This window comes from Pagrus major, chromosome 2 (genome assembly GCF_040436345.1).
Source record: "Pagrus major chromosome 2, Pma_NU_1.0".
Classification (NCBI taxonomy): Eukaryota; Metazoa; Chordata; class Actinopteri; order Spariformes; family Sparidae; genus Pagrus; species Pagrus major.
Genome location: NC_133216.1, coordinates 18,950,778 through 18,959,788, shown reverse-complemented (window position 1 = coordinate 18,959,788; position 9,011 = coordinate 18,950,778).

The following is a 9,011-nucleotide window of genomic DNA, read 5'->3' as shown; positions in this document are numbered from 1 at the left end:
AATTGTCTGAACTGCTTTGACCTCACACACACGATCCCAGCAGTCATCTGAACTGTGCGACATCGACATTAGATGTCATGGACCTGACAACCTGCTGTCGAGATGGCTTCATGGAGCCCCTTTGTTTGTGTTCGCTTGTGACACATGCACAGGTATAGGCAGCATGTCAGGGAAACAAAAAAGCGCAGTCATTCAGATGTTTATGAGCATGTTGATGCACGTGTGTACACTGCGAGTGAAGGAAATAGAGCTTGAAATCACACAAAAACACACACACACAGACATACAGTCATTGCCTCCAGCTGGAGTAAATTAGTTTGCCTCCTCGCTGCCTTAAATCTCGTGTTCTCTGCAGCAGTGAAGGAGGAGGAGAGAGGAGGCAGCGGGGTCAGACTGGAGTCACACAGGCCTTTCCTCAGAGAGAAGCCATTTTTAGTTCCCTAAGGTTTGCTTATGTGTCAGAGATGAGACCATAGGAATAGATTTTTTTTTTCAGAATGTGGGTTGAAGACGAGTGCTTTGGGCATCAGGAGTTTACCTCGAGGTAAGAGATGAAACCAAGCTAAGCCTGCTGTTGAGGATAAGAGCAAAGTTTCTTCTTCTGGAGGAGGAGGAGGTGGACATTTTGTGCCACATTTGGACTTTCACCAGCACATTTTTGAAATTAGAGTAAGGTTCAGAGTAGGAAAAATGTACTCAAGCCCCTGCTTTAGAACTAATAGATGTATTTTACAAAATGGCTATAAAACAAAGAGACACTAAAGAGAAAAAACCTGTCCTTGGCAGTGCTCATTAGCTGAGCAGGTACTCATAATGTGTTAACAATGCAAGCGTCATGGCTCTAGAAATATCACCGTTGGCCCTTCCACAGACTGAAAGATCCTAGTCTAGATGCTTAGTGGTGGTGACGTTGACATCATGCGACCATGATGTAGTTTGTTTATGCCCTAACATTAGTTTTTTACATCTGGCAATTTAATTCACACTTAAAATATCATAAAAGTGTTTTAATCTCTGAAGATTATCTTGCTGAGCAAAACGTGCAAGTGTGATAAACTTCCAGGTTAGCCCACAAAAATACGTCATCCCTATACCATTGTGTTTCTGTAAAAAGTGTAGTTGAGCATGCTAGCACACAGTTGTTAGCACCTTCTAAGCTCAAAGTAACACTATGCCCATGTACAGCCTCACAGATCTGCTAGAATTGACTGATTTTAGGATTTATTAGCAAAGGGCCCTTATATTTGACTTCCAACTCCTTTTAAGGAAAGAGTGGTAGCTGAATATGTTTGCCGGGACGTCAGGTTTAAAAAAACACTATTTATTCTTTAACAACTGTAGATGAAGAGCACGTTTTAAGCCAAGTGATTTACTGTAGTGTCAAAGGCCAGGCTTTGTTATGTCTGTCCTGCCGGCTGGTAAACATACTCAAAGAGGGGTTTTTTTCTCATGGGTACTTGATTCTTGGGCACTTCTAAGAGAATCGGATGCCACTTTGATGTCGCTGGCAGTATGAAGTCAGCAAAGAGGAGATTGACGTTGTTTTCAATGAAACTTTCCTTTTTCAGTCCGAGCTTTGAGCTTCATGTTTGCTTACATAATAAACAGTGTCACTGCAACTGATGAGAAGACTCAGTCACTTAGGCTGTTTACCCAGCAGTTCACTGCACAAAATGCTGTGAAGGAGCCACATATTTTTCTAAATCAGAGGCCATACTTTACACAGCGGGGCCTGATATTATGTGTAAATTTGAATACTAGACAGCGAGACAGGACGGCCATGCTCGCGAATCACGTTCATCAGTTTAGCCGATGTAGATTGTTCTCTGCGCACCCCTCTGCAAGATTGTTGATTTTCCTCCCGATATGAACTCTCGTCATTGTTTATAGTGCAGTCGATGTTGGTGGTGTCGTCCACATACTGGAGTGCAGTCATGGGTGTACAGTGTGAACAGGAGGGGGCTGAGCACACTGGTGTTAAGCACTAACGTAGAGGAGTTGTGACTGCTAATCCGTTCTCTCTGGGGTCTGTTTGTGAGGAAGTCCAATATCCAATTGCAATTCCAACTGAGTCTTGTACTGAAGCCCAGAGTGTTAAGTTTTCCATTGAGTTTCATGGATGAGATTGTATTTATTACTGAGCTGAAGGCGACAAACATCATTCTGATGTAGCTGTTCTTATTCTCAAAATGGATCCATCCATGACAACATCCATTAGGACGAAGTCAAACCCACCAGATTATTATGATGAAATAGTAGGTGAGAGTGAATGTCATAAATCACTGCCAGATGGGCAAACCCAAGAGACATAACTTCAAGCACACACCTACACGCACCTCAAAAATCATGTAACCTCGAGTAATGGCCCCTCGTCATGCATCTCTGGTCATTAATTGGGCCAAATGAGTGTATAGTTACAACAGGAGAACATTCAGATCTGGTTTTATTTGATTTATGAGAAAATCATCTCTGTCATCCAGAGCGGTTTTACCAAAATGTGAAAGGTCTGAGTGGGTTTTTTTAACATTGTTTCTTGCACATGTGTGTGTTTGCACATGTGTGTCATCAGTCATCACATTGTTTATTGTTCCCCTGCTTTGAAACATGCTCTGTGCACATGTTGTGTGATTAGAAAGTTACGCCACATTTGATGCAATCAAAACACACACACACACACGCACCGGCAGACGCAGGGCAGATATGTCATACCTCCGCAACCCAATCAGAAAGATTAGCACATGTTTACACTTGTTGGCTTGTTCTGATTACAGACGCATCCATTGTGACGGTCTGCTGCATGCCTAAATAATCAGGTGTTTGTGTTAGCTCTCGTGCTGAGTAGCGTGTGTGTGAGTGTTTAAAATGGATGGGAGGATTACAGGGAATTACAGAGGATAGTGTAAAGGCTGTTGATAAATCCATGTTGCATGTTTGAAGTATTTGTTCATAAAGACATTATTGTATGTGAAGGAATTACCTTTTCAGGTGGCAGGTGTTCACTGAAGTGTCAGCGTGCAGAAATACAGGCAATGACATGCAGAGAGGAAGTGCAGCACAGATTCTTTGATGATAATTGCTGCAGCAAACAGGATGAAGAATAATTTCCACAATGGTTTGTTCTCCATAACACTTAAATAAGGCCAGTGGCGAAAATTACTTCAGGTATTACTGTTTTTTTCTCCCAAACACAGCATTAGTCTTGTGCTCCATGCTGCGTGTGTTATATTTATGCACTGAGGTATTGGTGTGTGTCTTCATCACGAGCCTGACTGACAGCTGATCAGTCAGTCAGTTTTTTTATGTTTATTGTCGCTGCAGCATCGAATAACACCGATTCTTGGTAACCCAGAGTATTACAGTTTTTTTTGTTGACAGTATGTATTACAATACATTTACAACTATCAGATATAACATTTCCGCATTGAAATGTTTCGTTATCCAAAAAGAAATCTGTATTTTCATTAAGGGTAACAGTGCGTTTCCTTTGGTCGCCTGTTGCTACAGCTTCTGGTGAAACATCAGACGATGCGCCAGAGAGTGAGGAGGAAAATCGGCGACCCTGACTGAAAATAACACGAGTGAAACTTTAAAACATTACCTCGTCTGTGAACATTTCTGCCTGAGTCACGTCGGATAGATTTTCATCGGCATTGGTGATTGTTTGATAACAATGAAGACGACAACTCCCATGATCCCACACTACTTCACAACATTTTCAAACTCTGTCTCTTATATGCAGTGTTTTTTTCGTTGAGTCACTCCTAGTGGCAGAAAGTACATACTGTGCCTTTAAATTGTAAGACACAGTAAATTTAAGAGCTCAATTTTAGTCCCCAGCCTTTAACTCTTCCACCGCATGCCTAACTTTAACTCTTAAGCATAATTCACACAGCCAGCAGTAAGGGCAAAGTAAAGCAGCCAATTAATGACGAGAAGATGAGCAAGAAAAAAAACAATCCAGGCAAACACAAGGGAATAAACAGGCTATGCATCTTTGAGACTGTAGAAGTACTGGCTGGTTAAAAGGTTGTTTTTCTGAGATTCAGGATTTCAGTTGGCAGAAAGTTTCGCTCCACACAACAGACAGCAGCAGGCAATCTGCTGACTGTTTGAATTGTGCATTATGCCAAACTAAACCTGATAATCCTGATGTAATCCTAAACCCATTACCTTAAATCAGATCCTTCAAGCTGTGAGAACTAGCAAAATATTCAATAAGGAGGATTTTACTTATCTTTGTATCCCTGGACACTTTCACACACACACACACACACACACACACACACACACACACGCCAGTTTCCAGTTTATGACATTTGCTCACCCGTGTCTTGCATGTGGAGAACAAGCGGCCTCAAGACACACATTCACACAACTTAATCACAATCACCGCCCCTGCCCCATTTTCCATATGTAACTGGGGCACCTACATCCAGCCAGCTGTATTAATGCAACCTGTGTGTGTGTGCGCGCGTGTGTGTGTGTGTTGCCAGCCATCTGCACAAATGCAATCTAGTGCTTCAGGCAGAACTGTAGCATCAGTCACAAGGGCGTGATGGAGGGGAGGGGGTTGGCGAGGGCAACAGGAGAGTTACTCCAGTTTCCTTGGCGAGAAACGGGGCAGGAAGGAGAAGAAGAGCGAACCAATTATGAAGCAAAGGAAGGATGAAGAGAACAAAATACAAAGAACTAAGGAGAGGTGATCATGAAAGGAGGAAGTTAGGGAAATGTCGCTATTTGACGACCTGAGAATGAGAGTCAGGAATCGAGTATCTTTTTTCAGAATTGCTCACCCCACCTTTAATTAAGGGCCTGAGAGAACAACTGTCACTCAGAATAAGCATCTTCCTCTGTGTTGTTACAACCAGACAACTCTGGCAGAAAGTCAATATTTGAGGAGACTTGGTTAAATCTGCATCAAATTACCTGCATGCCAACAATTTTGGAGGACAGTTATATTCCCAAACTGAACTACTCTCAACACACGGTGATGCCGACTTTCAGGCTGCCAAACTCATTCTGTCGTCCATGAGCAGGAAAAATGTTTCTGAAATCGTTTCATTGCATTTCAAACATATTTTCAGTCCTTAAATGGAGATTCTCCGACTGGTGAGTCTTGTAGGAGTCGCCTGTTTGGAGAGAGGAGATGAAGAGAGAAATTGATGTTTAGGCGATGGAGACAGGACTGATAAAGAAGAACAAAAATGCAATTTATAAAGAATTTAAGAGAGATAAATGTGACATGAAACGATAGTTGAAACTGAAAGCATGAAAAAAAGAAATGCACTGAGTCAGAGAACACCTTCACCTCAACCTGTTGCCAATAACGATCGTTAGTTGAGTTAATCAAACTGAATGATAGCTGGACTTCCAATCGCTTCATTAACACAGACACGTACATAAAGCCCATGAAAGGGATCAGTGATTGTGAGCACTCAGGATGGTCACGGGTGCACAAAATCAATTCACATTTAGGCGTTGACACACATACATACACAGCGTTAACGTCAGAGCAACGTCACAACTGCCACAGTAGATTAGACCTCAGGCTTGGTCCAAAGCCCATCACCTGTCCTCGAGGAAATATGTTGCTTCTTACACAAGGGGAGACAAGATACATGACGGCAAAAAGTGTTAGAAACAGGATTGAGTAGGAGATTATTGAATTATTGGTCACTCTTTAGGCTGAAGTTTGCAATGTTTAGAACAAAATATTCACTTTAAAACTGCATTGAAATGACTTTGACCCCAAGAGGACAAAGAGATCCTGCTCATCAGAAGAATAACCGTATAGGTTGTCTGTGCAAGCAGCTTATTACGACCCATATTAAGATTTCTTGTTAGGCTCTAGAGGCTGTCGTAATTATTCTGCAGCAAAAGAAACAGAGAAATTCTAGTATTTTTCACATACTGCACATGCATCAAACAGAGGGGTCCGTGAGAGCCGTTGAGACTCGACCATATGGACCTGCGAACTAAAAAAATGAGCCAAAAGCATCTGATAGCTGACACTGGATTCTGTAGAGCTGCAGAGTCAGGTGTTGTTTCTCTGTCGGCTCAGCACCGCTCGCAGGCCTCTCTGATTACAGGGAGCTTGATTTGACTCACCAAATATATCTGAACAGCGGAGATTGCCACCAAATTGATTGATTCAGATATTTTGAGTGGCACATCAAATCAGTTATACACCAAAGACTGTACATCTGTAAATTGGCTTTATATAGGCATGAAAACTCAAACGTGTTGTTGTTTCAGACGTTTGTCACATACTGGGTATTTACACTAAATTTATGTAACTTAGTAGTTGAACTGCCCTACTGTAGCTGCTGCCTAATACAGTTTGACTGTTTGAGATTTAAATACCCAAAGTATTTCAGGAATTTTTCAGTTTACACAGAGTCTGTAGTTGCTGGACAGTGGGTCGAACAGCTGCGTTTCACTGTGCACTATGAAGTCTTCACACACACAATAACATCCATGCACTGTAAGCAGTGATACGTGCTGATGCATACAAAGATACAAATAAAACAGCCACACCCACACCTGCAGGCGGAGTGATTTGTTTTGTCAGTATGAGTGTCCCATAGGAGCAAACCATCAGACATCGGCCCCAAAAATAAACCTCACCTCTGGGCAGGAGACAAAGGTCATGGACAGCACACACACGCGGGCATTCAAATGCACATCCAGACACAAACCCAGACTGGCGCATACACGCCAACACACACAAGAAGAGCGAGTGTAAAATGTGTGTGTCTGTGTCAGTGTGTGTGGAGTGGATCAATGTTTTAAATGTTAAAATGTTGACCGTTATTGTTTCTACAAGCCACTGATACATTCACATTTGTACGTGTCGAAGGCTACGTACCGTGACATTTCTACAAAATGTGTCATATCACATTTACGTTACATGTTTATGACCATACTGTCATATTGGTGGCTGTAGGGGATGGTGGTGGAGTTACAGTTGAGAAGGCTGTCAAGCCAGTGACCGCAGTTTGAGTCTGCGTTTCAACATTTGTAAGCATCATACCACTGGATATTTGTAAGGCCCCGAGGAAAGTTTCCAGCCGTGTTTGTAGCGATCAAAACAGGTATTTTAAGCCAAAACATGATTTTTTTCTGAACCCTAACCAAGTGGTTTTTGTACCGTAAGCACAGCACTGCCATAACATGAATTAAAAAATTTAACTTAAGAAATGTAAAGTTTCAACACCTCGCGGTTTGCAGAAAGATGCATTACCAACATTTATTCTGGTGATTGGGTTGCCAGTTTTCACCATTGTTAGTGCTTTACCTCTTACAACTAGCAGCTTTTTGTACAGAAGATGGTTCAAATGTTACTATAGCAGACATCAATTCTCCAGTACAGTAAAAACAATGCCATTCACCAGCTGCTTAACCTCAATAATAAAAGGGTGTGTGATGGATTATCCTGGTCCAAACAGCAGGGGTTTTTTTTGTCCCAAAATGAAATAGGAGCTTGTGACCTCCAGGAGCTCCACCAAACCTGCAGGAAAACAGACAGCAGCTTCTGACAATGACAAATTCTGTACATCATCGAGGTTCGAGTCTTGGGTACGTTGCGTACGTTGATTAAAAATGCAGCAGGTTTTATCTCACTGCCCTTGAGCAAAGTCTTTGCAAAACCGCAGCAGCGGCTCTGCAGAAGAAAAAAAAACAGCTTCTACTCAGCTGCCTCCACTGGATGAGAAATATTTCACCTCAGACCACACACAACGTGTCCAAATATTTTACCTTTAATAGAAGAATAAGGAGTTTGAGCATCAAGATGATCTGTAACGTTACCACGTCAAATCCAACCCGACTCCCCACCTTATCTGCTCACATCCTTGAAGTTGTCAGTTATGTCAGCTCTCCACATAACAACTTTACAAACATGCAAAAAAATATCCTTAATAATAGAGATTGCAATTTTTCACTGCAAGCCGACCACTGCTTGTCTTTCTTCCATTTCAGTGTCGGGTCAAAGGCCTTAAAAACATGATTAACATCAACATTTCCTCAGCCAACAAACACACACACGCATACATACCTTCCTTTCCCTTCTGCAAACCACTAAAGGTGAAAAATTATCAAAACATCAATAAATTCCCATCAGTTTGTACGTGTGGACACATGCACGTACACACACACACACACGCAGTGAGGACTGTTGTTGCAGCTGAAGACCGATGATGAACAGCACAAAGTTCACAAAGGTCGAATGTCAAACAGGCCAAAGGGATGTTTACTGTTCAACTGTGTTTAAACCCTGTGTGTGCTGGTGGGCGTGCAAGCATGTAAGAATGTCTCTAACTACCACGCTGCACACAGTACAGTGTGTGTGTGTGTGTGTGTGTGTGTGTGTGTGTGTGTTTATGCATGTGCGAGTGCGGCTGCATGTATGTCTGCCTGCTTCTTGTGAGAAGACGCAGAAGAGGACAGGGTGAATAAACGAGGAAAATATGGAGAAGAAGAAACATTCCGATTCACGGTTTTCACTTTAATCTACTTATGATTTATTAATCCTGTGTTATTTTCCTTATGTGGTAAATTTATGCTGCAATCATCCTATCCATGATAGAGAAGATTAATATCTAGGACTATCGCATTACACTGTCGAAGTATTACATAAATTTGGCTTGTTGGAAGAGGTTTTGAATTCTAAAGAGATGTGTCATTTTGGCACTCTGGGGGAATATTTTTTTTGACACTGTACATGGCTGCTAAAGCCTGTATGATGAGGAGAAAACGGCTGATATTCACACTTCTAATTGCTTCCATGGACACATTATTTACAGTGCAGTGTTAGGAAGAGGATACATGTGAGATAGATTATTTAATACTAACAATCGGCTGCAAATATCATGTTATTTTTATAATTCAACTCAATTATTCTGACAATGAATAAAGTAGACAAATTTGAATATTTTTTGTATTTTCTTTAAAGGGCAATTAAGCAAATAATAAGGCCTGATTTATTTTCTTGTAGAATAACTTATGACAAT